General features: G+C 37.9%; 1 protein-coding gene across 1 annotated transcript in view; it reads left to right on the top strand.

Moving 5' to 3' along the window:
- Positions 1 to 4,852: 4,852 nt before the first annotated feature.
- The window catches only part of cmah (cytidine monophospho-N-acetylneuraminic acid hydroxylase), a 37,861-nt gene continuing 28,872 nt past the window's right edge, over positions 4,853 to 13,841 (top strand). Inside the window, exon 1 of the mRNA XM_041780292.1 lies at positions 4,853 to 4,997. The gene's annotated coding sequence lies outside the window, so the exon portion shown is untranslated. The remainder of the gene's footprint in view (positions 4,998 to 13,841) is intronic.

The following is a 13,841-nucleotide window of genomic DNA, read 5'->3' as shown; positions in this document are numbered from 1 at the left end:
TATGCTCACTTGTGAACAAGACTCAAGATACTTGAAGTCCTTCACTAGGGGCAAAGACTCACTCCCCACCTGGAGGGTGTAGTCCACTGTGTGCCACCAGAGAAACATGGCTTTTAGCTTGGAGGTGCTGACCCTCAAACTACAAGCTACAAACCACCCCAATACCTGCTGGAGGGCCCCAGCTGAAGAAGCCAACAGAACCACATCATCTGCAAAGAGAAGAGATGAGACTACCTCATAATGTTTGAGGAATAAAATCTGGCAAAGAATGTGTCACAGGGCAAGACACCGGTCTCAGTCTGATGAATGAGTATGTCAAGGCAGATCGTTTGGTATGGTGTTTAGTGGTGTTTTATAATCATTTTTATCACATCAGGTTTGGATTGATCTTGGCAGACATGATCTTCATCTTCTTAAGCTCCTCCCATGGAATTAAATGATGCCCTTATGTGTCATGAGCTCATACATGTGGGTGTGCAGTAAAATGTAAGTGTACCCATGGTCACCATTCCACTTTGGCTCTCTGTTTAGCAGTGTTTTTTTTAGTGATAGTAGAGAACTGGAACCTGTATTAGATAGAGACAATCACTAGAGCTCTACATGGAAAAAGATCATGAAAGATTCAAGCAGTTAGCAAAAAACTGGGTCTGGGTTGTCGCTTTGTTATCCAACACGACAACAACCCAAAATGTACATGGCTCAGTGTGAAGAACTACCTCCAGAAGACCAAAGTGAACGTTATTGGTTGGCCTGCACAAAAGCCTGACTTGAATCCCATTGGAAATAGAAGTACGATCTTTAATAAAGCTGTGTTCAAAATGTCTTACTCTGTTTAACAGCACTTAAGAAATACTTGGGAAACACTTAAATTTTCATTGGTGGGCTGATAATTCTGTCCTCATCTGTAGGTTTGTATAGTTTTTTCCCTTAAAAACAGTAGTCGAGTTGTAAAAAAAAAAATCAGGGGGGGTGGTCAGGGCTGTGGCCAGGTTTTCAAAATTAGTGAATTAATACATATGTATTTTGTATTTGTCTTGCCATATTTTTGGTGCTTTTTGACCATTTTTCTCACGGGTGCCAATTTTAGTCACTTTTACACTGATTTTTCGCTGGTTTTGCTGCTTTTTGACCATTTTTCTCACAGTTTTGCCCATTTTAGTCACTTTTACACTGATTTTTTTGCCATGTTTTTGCTGCTTTCTGACTCTTTTTCTCCCATTTTTGCCCATTTAAGTTACTTTTATACTATTTTTTTTGCTGTTTTTCCTGCCTTTAGGCTTTTTTCTCTCAGTTTTGCCCATTAAAGTTACCTTTACACTTACTTTTGCCATGTTTTTTCCTGCTTTTTGACCATTTTTCTCACAGTTTTGCCCATTTTAGTCACGTTTACACTTATTTTTTGTTGTTTTTGCCTGCTTTTTGACCTTTTTCTCTCATTTTTGCCCATTTAAAGGGATATTTCAGGATTTTTGAAGTTGGGTCGTATGAGGTGCTTGGCTATAGTGGTAGCATTAGCCTCCAGTGATTTCCGTGTAATTTGATCCTGTTGTTATTACGAGCTCAGAAAGAGCCAGCGCATAGCGGCTGTAGATGGAAACATGTTGTCCATGTAAATTAACGAGTTTTACGAAAAAATGGCCCAAGAAAATATGTTGGCTCGCCTGTGCGCTGTGTCAAAAACGTACACAGCACTTTATTTCTCCTTAAAACCCCCTCTGTGTCAGGCACTAACTTACGATGCAGCTTTCGCCATTTTGTATCTTTCCGCCTCCGCTCACTGTTTACGTCACACATCTGCCGGTCAGCTGTTGCGGGAGCTTTACAGAGTTTTACCATAAATTCACAAACTAAAGGATAGTATGAGCTGACTTTTGACAAGAGAGGTTGCAGAATAACAGGTGAATATACAGGCCACACGTGATTAGAGTTTCTGTGCTGCTCAGGAGAGAGAGAGAGAGAGAGAATGGGAGAGCGAGCGCACTCAGCACGCACCTCATTGATCACGGATGGTGCTGATTTCCAAAAACAGATATTGTGAGGGGTTGATTTACTAACGTAACGACCAAGTGAAGTTTTTGTTCGGTCAACATTGTATCTACATTACCTCGATTATATTTATCATGGTTTTGACCATTTTTATTTTGGGGGGGGATGCCATCCCTCCTCATCCCCCCTCAACTCGAGTACTGCTTAAAAATGAAAACATCAGTTAACAACTACATTTTGTCAGAGTCTGTGTGAAGCTTCACTTAGATCAGAGGTGGCTCTGCAGCTGCTTCTAAGTCATAAACTAACAAGACAACCAAATGAAACCGGAGCCTCGTGTAAATACAGAAACATGGCAGCTTTTTGGCTGACGCTCAAACTTGGCGGTTGGCAGCACATGGCAGGAGAGTGATTCCACATTCCTGCGTTTTGTCTTAAAGGTGGGGCATTAACAACACAACACAGCCTCGTCTTGTTATTGCAAGCACATGAAGGACACATCAGATTGCACGTTTCAAAAGTGTACTATGTGCCAGGGCAATATGTCGAGTTTTTAAGACGGACATTTCAGTTAGGATATCAAATATGTTGTAGAAGACAAAAGCCTTGTTTACTTGCTGTCCATGCTGTGCACTAACTTCCTCTGTGTGACCTGATTACAGAACTCACCTGCAAGCCTCTTACATAAACAACAGCCCATATATCATTTCTGGCTCTCTCACTCTGGCTTAAAGCTGCTGGTGGTAAGAATGAATAGGGGGTATTTTAAGGCCAATGAACTTTCATTTTTGAACAAAAAATCCGAAATCAAGAAAAAAGCTGTTTTAAATCATGTTCTAAAAATAGGATAGCAAAACACAGAAAAACATGCCCTTGGACTTTTCAGGAAGTTGGATATTAAACAGAGAATTAAGAAATATAAATATAAATCTAAACATATATACAATGATAATAAAAGATGGACAGATTGTTAATAATGTGGATGGGTACACTGACTAAAACTGAAAACTGAAATAACTTTTTCAAATTATTGCAAATAAATTCCAAAAAATAAAGTGGTAACAGAAGCAAAGATGGGGTTAATGAGGCAAAAAAAGGGGCAGAAGATGGTGAAAAGCAGTTAAAAATGGCAAATTTGGTTAAGAAAGGCTAAGATGGGTGGAAACAGTGACAAAAAGGAGTCAAAAATGGCCATGAAAGTAATTTGGGTGTCAGAACCCAATAAAAGCTTCACACACTTTCAGCTCCATAATGAATTAACTGTTATCCAGGACGCTAGCATCAATGCTACTGATCCAACACACATGCACTGCCCCAGGAAAGACCAGAGAACAGGCCCATACCAGTTGTGATTTACTGATTGTGTAACTGTATGTTGGATTAGTAGTATTGGTGCTAGCATCTTGGCTAACAGTAACCTTATTTTGGAGCTGAAACTATTTCTGGGTTCTGATGTTACCATACATCTCTGTCACTTCTGAACCATTTTTCTGCCTATTTTACTCTTATTATTTTCATCTTTGCATTCTGTTATACACTTTTCATCACTTTCGCACAACTTGTGCACAATTTGCCTCTTATTACTAATTTAAGTCATATTTGAAGTTATCTTCATCACTTTTTTCACCCATTTTCTGCCACTTTTGACCCATTGCATTACTCAATTTTTTTGACTGCATTTCATTTTTTGTTCAGCCCATTTTGCCTCTTCAAACCCATTTTTGGCACTTTTTTCATCCAGTTTCACCACCACTTCTGCCCATTTTTGCCATCTAAACCACTTTAACCACTCTTTCTGCCTGTTTTTGCCACTCTTGAACCCATTTTATCAACTTTAGGCCTATTTTTTTTTTTTGCTTTTATTTGTCTATTCTTGCTACTTTTAACCCCTAACTCTTCCTTTGCCTATTTTTGCCCATTTCAAACTGCATTTTGATGTCATCTCCATTTTTGCCATTTATACCCCTTTTCACCTCTCTTTCTGCCTGGTTTTGCAGCTTTTGACCCATTTTAGTGACTTTCCTTCTATTGTTTTTCTCTATTCATCATTTTTGCCACTTTTATCCCGTTCAATGCCCCATTTTCCTATTTTTTGCCAATTTTATCCACACTTCACCATTTGTTATGCCCACTTTTGCCACTCGAAACCCATTTTAGCAATTTTCAGACTATTTTTTAGCCATTTATCAATTTTTACCCCATTTCTGCTAAATCCCAGTACATCACCTTTTCTGCCAATTAAAGCCACTTTTAACCCATTTTTAAGTGAAGAGATTTACCCCGTAAAGATTGTTGTATATATAATAAATAAATAAATAAATATTTCTTCTGCTTTGTTATTGTCAAGGTAAATAAGGGTTTTCACAGCATACCTTTACAGTGGACCAGGATTTGGCTGACCTCCATGGGCTCCTCGTTTGCCTGGGCTCAAGAAAGCTTTCCCCTTTATCCCTCACTTGTGAACAGCCTTGTTTATGTTCTATTGTGAATAAAATAAAGATTTATGAGATTTGATCACAGCACTCAGTTTTATTTACATTTACACAGTGCCCCTTTTTTTGGAATTACATTCTCACTCTTAAATGTTTATCAATTTATTCAGATTTGTGTCCTCAGACGCTGAGATAGCAAAACGAGTGATGCAATAAAGTTGCAAACGTGCTCCTGTCCTAGCTTTTTTGGACTTACGGTTTTGTAAAGCTGAATAACTCGTTTTTATTTCTGTAACCTGCTTGATGCTCTGTGACGTTGCACACGCGCACGCTCGCAGTCCAAATAAAACATGCTCTAACAGCGCCTAACCAGTTATACCAGTAGCTCTGCATCATTCACATAAGATCAAATCTCATCCTCTATTCCTCTGCCATTAACCTCAGCTCTCAGGTCGTCGTTGCACGTTCGTTATTTGTCATGAGTGACACGGAGGCGCGCAGAAACAGCAATAGTCTTTATGTGACTTTCCATCGTTGAAGTCTGCGACAGTTCAACGCAAGTGGCTGAAGAGCTGAGAGGTGAGTCTGCTTTCATACATACTAAATGAGATGTTAACAGGGGCTCTGGTGGCTTTAGCTTCATTAGGATTGTAAAATTGATATATTTATATCTCATTGAATGGTTTTGGTCACATAACGGAGAAAATCTACGGTTTTATTTCTTTTAAGCTCCTTATCGGCGTCTTTCTTTGGCATGAGTAATCATTACACTCACGTCTGCTCAACGTGAAACTTAATGGAGCTTAAAGAGCTTCAAACGTTTAAACCGTACTCTGATTTTTTATTAATGCTAACTTAAACGTCTACCTTCCTTTACCGTCTTATATTTATCGTGATTTAACGGTCATCTGACAGTTTTAGTACCATGAGCAGCAAATGGCATAATGCTATTTTTTTTCATAAACTAAAATGTGTGTATATATATATATATAACCACATATATACCCCTAGGTGGTCCCTAGGTGAAGTAAAAAAAGCACACAAGTTGACAGGGATGCATAGGTGGTATTTTCCATCCCTGCAGGAAACAAAGGCAGTTAGGTAAGAATGATGAAATAAAATAAAATAAAAATTTTTTTTTTAAAATACTAGAAAAAAAAACAGTCACTCTTGTGACTATTTATTTTCCATGGAGTTACTTTCCATCTTATATTTTTTTATTCTATTAGTGCAAGACAATGACACATTACAGTAACATATGTGTGATGTTGATTTTAGATGAGCAGTTGAGACCAAATAATATATAAACGCAGTGACATTACATGATAATAATGATAAAGAGGAAAATAAAATAGTAATGATTAAATAATAAGAATAAAAATTAAGTGTTAAAAAATACAAACAATAATGAAAATAATAACTAGCTGAAAAAATATTTATAAAAAATAACAATAACTATGTTTTTACCTGCATGTCAGAACAGATAAATAAATAAATGTTTTTTTCTCATAAAATAAAGGTGTACAGTCACTATTACCACCACTTTTACTGAAGGCTTGTGTTGCAGCTTCAAGAATGGAAAGAGTTTGTTACACAAAGAAATTGGATTTTTTTTTAACCCTTTAAGAACCTCATCAAGAAGAAAGTATTAAACTGTTTTTACTTTGCATTTTGGTCACTAGTAGAATCAAAAGATGTATTTAAAAAAACACATATTTGTAAGAATAGAAACTGAAACTAAACTGGTGGCACTGGGTGCATAGGTGTTGTTAGTATTTATTATTACTGATAACCAGATTTCTGTAGGGAGATGGTGATAGCAACAGCTGAAATGCAAAGCCAAATAATTTACTAATACAAAGCAAACTTATACAGATTAACAGCCTTCTTTTTCAAATTCAGTCTATTAAAGTGTGCAAAAAAAAAGTAAAATTAAATAAAAGATGTGAAGTGGCTTTGCAAAAAGAAGGGAATAGTCCAGAGAGCCTTTATAACCTCTTTTAGCCATCTCTCTGCCTGCTTTTGCCACTTTCACCCATTTTAATGACTTTCCTTCAATTTTTTGCCTCTGTTAATCAATTTTTGCCACTTTAACCCGTTTCTGCTACTTTTAAAATATAATTTTACCTGCCTGTTTTTCCCTCTTTCCATCTATTGTTGCCTCAGTTGACCACTGCCACTATTAACCCCTTTTCATTACTCCCTTTGTCCTTTTTTTTTTTTTTTTTTTGCTAATTTTAACCACATTTCACTATTTTTTGCCCACTTTTGCCACTTGAAAACAATTCTTCCATTTGTAACCCCTTTACACCTCTCTCCCTGCACAATTCTCCATCTTTAACACATTTTAGCAGCTCTTTGCTTATGTTTTGCCTCTGCTAATCCAGTTTTTACACTTTGGACAAGTTTTTGCCACTTTTAACCCATTTCTGCTACTTGTAAGGTAACATTTTACCTCCCGTTCCACTCATTGTTGCAACTTTAAACCCTTTTTTATCACTTTTTTAACCCCATTTAACCACCTTTTCCATGCATTTCTTCCACTTTGAAACCCTTTTTCATTTTATGCACATTTTTGCCACTATTTATCAATCGTTGCCACTTTAAACACATGTTGGCGCTTTTTAACCCATTTCTGCTACTTTTACAATCCCAGTTATCTATGCCTTCTGCCCATTTTTACCACTTTAAACCTATAGATGTCAAAGTTAAAAAAAAAACATTGTGTTGCACACATTGAAGGTCACTGCAACAACAATGCCTGTTGCAAAACAATGTTTGTCAAATTAACAAAATCGAAAAGTTGCAACTATAAATATAGAAAAAATAGCCTTTTGCAAAGGTTGAAGTATTAAACATTGCATGGTGATAAATGTCGAAGTAACTAAAATTGTCTGTTGCAAACAGTTTATATACAGTACATTCTATAGAAGGCTGTGGGCGCTTGAGCCAAGCGACCCAGGGAGGAAATGATTGAACAGGGAGTAAAAGCAAACTCGTAGGACGTTTGTGTTCCACTGATATTGCAGATTACACATTTTAATCTCTTAATAAATCATATTTATACAGTGCACGGTAGAGTTTATCTATATTCATCCTGTCCTCTCTTGGTGGAGAGAGTGATGGGGGCAGTGGCCTAGCGCCCCTTATTGATCAGCCGCCACTGACCTTCAGGGAGAAACTGAAGTTCTTTTATGTTGATGCTCCTTCAGAATGTTGTGTTGTCATTGCTGCTGTAAATTGCACCAAGTTTCTCACTAAAGTTCCTTGAATCGTGACCAAGTGTGCATGCATTATTAAGCAAAGTTTTGAACAACTGGCGACAAGGACTGCAAAAAAGATGCCACTTTGTAGATTAAGTCATGAAGAAGAAGTTAGCGCAGAGTTAGCACCATGGCTACATGGATTGTGGCAAAACGGACGGAGACTGGATAGAGTATGTGGAATGACATGAACACTTTTTCTCCGCAAGAAATCATTGAGGAGGCAAAAAAAAAAAAAAAAACGTCAGTTCTCCTCGGTGTGCGGTGCAAAGATGTACAAGTTGATGTGCAACTTAGCAGATGTGTTTTTTCAAGCTTTGAGTGTCTTGGGTCACAAGATTTCAGCTCAGGGAGTTTCAGCAATAGAGGGAAAAGTCAGAGCAATAAAGGCACCAAGTCCAAAGAATGTTGCAGAGCTCAGATCATTCTTCGGCTTTTTGAACTACTACGGGGAGTTTTTACCAGACCTCTCTACTGTCCTGTCTCCACTGTATCAGCTCCTGCACAAAGAAAGTTAATGGCACTGGCAGCACGCTCAAGAGACAGCTTTCAAAAAGGTGAAAAGACTGCAACATTCAGCACCACTGCTGGTGCATTTTGATCCCCACAAGGCCATTGTTTTTTCCTGCGGTGCATTGCCCTATGGAGTAGGGGCGGTACTCTCACATCACAAGGAGGATGGAGTGGAAAAGCCCACAGGGTATTTGCCACGCACTCTCATAGCAGCAGAAAAGGGGTACTCACAGCTAGAGAAGGAGGGGCTTGCTGTAGTTTTTGCTTAAAAGCATTTCCACCTGTACCTGTATGGTCGCCCTTTTACTATTTTTACAGACCACAAACTGCGAATGGTGAGTGAATGTTTGGTAAGTCAAAAGGAATTTCACCCATGGCCTCAGCAAGAGTGCAACGCTGGACATTAACTCTCTCAGTATACCAGTACAGTATTATGTACAAAGCAGGAAGTGACAATACAAATGCAGATTCTTTCAGCCACCTCTCCCTCCCAGAGTTTCCAGCTTACACTGATTTCCCCCCAGAAATGTGTTTTTTCTATACAGGCTGGCTAACTCTCCCGTAACTGCAAAGAAATACTCTCCCGTAACTGCAAAGAAATAAAAGTATGGACAGAGAGAGACACAGTTTTTGCACAGTTATGGAGATTCTTGATGCAGTTGAACAGGAGGAGCTCAAGGTCTTTGCAAAGTGCCAGCAAGAGCTGAGCATCCATGATGGCTGTATCCTTTGGGGATCTAGGGTGGTTGTCCCAACTCAAAGAGCAGATCATGGAAGAGCTACATGTGGGCCACCCTGGAGTTTCCCATATGAAAAGCCTGGCCAGGTCATTTGTGTGGTGGCCTGAAATGGACAATGCCTTGGAGGAGCATGTGGAAGTATGTTCACAGTGTCAAGGTAACCAAAAGAATCCGGCACCTGCTCCGCTTCACCCCTGGGAGTGGCCAAGGTGGCCATGGTCCAGGCTACATTTAGATTTCAGTTTAATAGATTAAAATATCGCATTGACCCTAAGTATTCAGAAACTTTGTAAAAAATACTTGAACTTTATCTCAGGTTCCTCCCATTTCTCTTCATTCTGCTGAGGTGTTTCTACACCTTGATTGGAGTCCACCTGTGGTAAATTAGATTGATTGGACATGATTTGGAAAGGCACACACCTCTCTATAGAAGGCTTCACAGTTGACAGTGCATATCAGACCAAAAGCCAAGCCATGAGGTCAAAAAAACTGCCTGCAGAGCTCAGAGACAGGGTTGTTGCAAGTCACAGATCTCTTCCTAGAGCTGTGTTGGAGGCATGCGCTACGATACATTTTTTATTTCTATGATCTAAATACTATATATATTTTTTGACAATAGGAGAGTAAAACTTTGATTGAAAATAGCTTAAACTCATGTCAGTGGACAGTAGCATAACTGATGTGCTTTTGTTTGTGTGATTATGACTAGATACTGTAAGTGTACCTGGAGGTACTGAGCACCATGAGGCCAGATATGAACTGTCTCAGTTGATTCACACTTTTGTACTTCAGACCGTGTGACTCACATTTAAGTGGCCGTTTAACACTGCATTTGACACTTTGAAAAAGGAACTCACAGTGGCTGTGGTCACATAAAAAGCCCTAACAAAAGGACAATTCTGCTGCACTAAAGGAGAGATACTGCTAAAAATTGCCCTGTTAACTCATGTATTTATAAGTAATTATTTGATTTTTTCTTCCAACAATCTGTCTCTGTCTCTCATTTTCTTCTACAGTGAAACTTCACGCAGTACAACTCCTAAAATTAACAATGAGTAGTATTTTAAAACCAAGCTTTGTGCAATGAAAAACACAGAAATACAGTACAGATATGTAATGCGTAATATCTCTGCAAAAAATTAAAAAATAAACTGTAACTTTCAGGGTAGCTCTTAGGGGTCCGCAATCCCGCCAGCGTGATTTCATCATGCACTATTTTGTCACATGTAGCATGATAATAAAGCCACATTTTGCATTGCAATCACTTCGTGTGGAAAACATGATCTTTAAGCTTTCTGTCAGTTTTTGTTTGATGTCAATAGGCCAAGTAAAACAGGAAATATGATCATTTTAATCTGATATAGAAATTTATGTTACACAAAGGGGACAGTGGACCATGCTGTACAGGACTGGCACCGGTATTTTTTCAGAATTATTTTTGGAGGCCCTATATCTGGTATAGTAAATTAAACTTAGAAAAGTATAGTTTTCATTTTATAAAGTTGAGGTAGTGCTGAAAAAGATTATACCAAACATGAGCATGGTATACATTTTTCTGAGTGTTTTATTTTGTCAAAAGAAAATTAACAAAATGGCAAACTAGCCAGTGGACTTCGAAGGGTTAAAGAAACATTGCACCTTCTGAGATTTGAAAATTGCAGCAGGTCTAATTGCAATACCCTAGTTCTCTTGCAGACTGACAGACAGAACGCATTAGTTTCATTCATTAGATAATTAGACACACTTCTGTGACACTAGGATTGTGGGTAATGTAGTACATACAGCATGCTTTTCGCAAAACAAGGTCTTAAACGTCTCCTACATGATCATATATCATTGTTTCACGTTGAAGCAGCTCGTGCTAAGTCTAAATTGAATGGTTATGACATCATGGATAATAATGACATCTACAAAGCAGCATAGGCTTGAAGGAAGTTGTGGCTGATTAGAGACAGGCATCATCCAGTCATTTCTGAAACGCCAGGGTAGATGCACCTCATCTGAAACTCTGCATTTGGTTTAATTTCACAAAGGTCCCATTTATAAAATCATCCGAGGCTAAATAGAGGAGTCCAGGACAGTGCATCAGTGGTTCTGTCTACAAATAGAATAACGTGAAACATGTGGGGTGGTTACACACTCATAGATGCTCTGCAGAGGTTAAACCCTCATTGTGTGATATTCATCCATGAAATGAAAATGATGGTTTACTGTTTAGTAAATAGACCTTATGAGGAGGAGGTTTTAAAGAGCAGCAGAGGTGATATTTATATACTGTGCGTCTAATATTTAGCTACCCCTTTAAAAATCTTCCTGAAGTCTTATTTTCTGAAAGCTTCTTACCAATCTGCCACATATGAAAAGAGGAAAAAAACATTCTTCTTCATGAATTTTTCCTCAGCTTGACTGTACAATCTGCTTTAGCTCTCTTGAATGTTCCTCTTTTTGCATCTTCTCTCTTTTAGTGTAACACCGTGTCCTGTAGTTATTTCTATTCTTGATGCTTTTAGTGACCATGTTTTCAGTTCTTTATATTTTAGAGCTGATTTAATCTGTGTGGTTAAGTTTCTCTTCTGTGTTTATATTTTCAGATACTTGACTCATGCTAAACTCACAGAAACACCCTCAATTTCCTGGTAGACTTTAAATATTTAATTAAAGCTTCTTGCAGTGCGATATAACTTACGTGTCACAGCCATGAGACACAGAGTTTTAGAAAGGCAGGGGCCTCTCCCTGCCCCGAAATGATTTCCTTGATTTAAATAAGAGCCTTTTTAAATGTGTTCATAACATCGCAAGGCATTTTATCTCAAGTTCTGAAAATGCTATTCCTAATCATTTCATATCAGGCAAGATCTATGTTCAACTCCATTCCCCCCAAAAATTGGGGCGCCACATAAAATGTTAATACAAATAAAATGCAACATTGTCATTTCATGCTAAATATTAGTTCATGTCTGATTAGATTTTTTTATCATTGTGTAGCATCTCCTCTTCTTTCTGTAAATGTCTTGAAAGTGAGCTGGTGTTTTAGAAGAGGAATGTTGTCCCATTATGTCTGATGTAGGATTCTAGCTGCTCAAAAGTCCTTTGTCTTCTTACAAGATTTTCCGTGTTGTGATGCTCAAAATCTTTCCTGTCGGTGAAAGGTCTGGACACTCTCAATCTACTCTACCTCTGTGAAGCCATGTGGTTGTGATGGATGCAATATGTGGTTTAGCATTGTCTTAGTGAAGAAGGGCAAGGGCTTTCCAGAGAGAGGCGTCTGGATGGGAGCATATGTTGCTCTAAAACCTCTTCAGCATTGATAGAGTCTTTCCAGATGTGTGCTGCCCACTCCATAGGCACTAATGCGACTTTATACCATCAGAGATTTTGAACTGTGTGCTGATAACAAGCTGAATAGTCTCTCTCCTCTTTAGTCTGTAGGACAAGGCCTCTGTAGTTTCAATTTTTGATTAATGTAACCACAGAACAGTTTTCCATTTTGCCTCAGTCCATTACAAATGAGCTTTGCCTCAAAGAAGAAGGCAGAATCTCTGGACTGGGTCCATATATGGATTCTTCTTTACATGACACAGCTTTAACTTGAATTTTTTTGGACTGCATGATGAACTGTGTTTACAGACAGTAATTCCTGAGCCCATGCTAGTACAGAATCATGCCTGTTTTAACCCTCTATGGTGCACAATATGATGCCAGGTGGAAAAAAAAATATTTGTGGTGTTTTTTTGTCATACAATAGACTAAATAAACATAATCTAAGAAAAAAAAAATGAAAATTTATTTTGAAGGGTCCTTTTTGGGTCACGTTACCTCAAGGCAACCCTGCACCATTATGGAATGGAATGAACAAGAAAAACATGATTTAAAATTTGAACAAAAAGTTTTTTAAAGCATATTGGAACTGCAAAGTAGCTGCAACAGGTTGCAATTCATGTTATTTGAACTTTAACTTGAAAATAATTATTTTTAATATCTATCTTACTGTATTCTGGTAATATTCATTGCTGTACATTTACCCTCACTGTCCTCATCCTGGTCCACATCACTTTTCACTTTCCTCATTCTCATCGTGATCAATCTCACTGTCCTTGTCCTTGTTTTTAATTCAGTAATCACAGATTTATATTGAAATGCACAATACCAAAATGTAATGGTATCATTGTGCACTCCATCACAGTACAGTGTTGGCAGTATTCCATAATGGTGCGGTGTTGCCTCAAGGCAACATGTATATTTTTAATAATTTTCCATTATTTATTCATCAAAAATGCAACATTTAACTACTAGAAATTAAACTTTACCCACTAATCATTATGTACACATTTTTTACAGCCTCAGAAATATCTGGAAAATATGTTTTCTTTGAGTTCTTTTGCAGCACAATGGCCGAGCTGTTTTGTGTGAGAATGTCTGCACAAAAACTGTTCAAGATGGCATCCAGAGCGACATATGACAAGTCAAAACACTTTTATGGGTTACTTAAGGTCCTGTCATTTTGCAGATTGATGAAGCTCTTCACATCTTTGATTCTGAGACTAAAATGCTCCTTTTATACCCAGTCATGTTACTGAGCTGTTGCCAGTTAACCTGATCAGTTGCATAATGCCCCTCTAGCTGTTTTTTACTAGTACCACTTTTGATGCCCTGTCTCTAGTTTATTTTTAGAAGTTTTGCTGCCATCCAATTCAAAATGAGATGATATTTTTCATGAAATGGCAAACTGTCTAATTTTCAACATCTGATATGTAGTCTGTGTTTTATTGTGAATAAAATGTGGGTTTATGAGAACCCACATTTGGAAGATTGCATTCTCTTTCTATTGATATCTTACACAGCACCCTAACTTTTTTGGAATTGGGGTTACATATCTATATTCAGGGATGATACTGACCAGATGGCAC

The sequence above is a fragment of the Cheilinus undulatus genome, linkage group 23, assembly GCF_018320785.1.
Source record: "Cheilinus undulatus linkage group 23, ASM1832078v1, whole genome shotgun sequence".
NCBI classification, from domain to species: Eukaryota; Metazoa; Chordata; class Actinopteri; order Labriformes; family Labridae; genus Cheilinus; species Cheilinus undulatus.
Note: the sequence above shows the minus strand (reverse complement) of the source record. Positions and strands in the feature narration are given on the sequence as shown.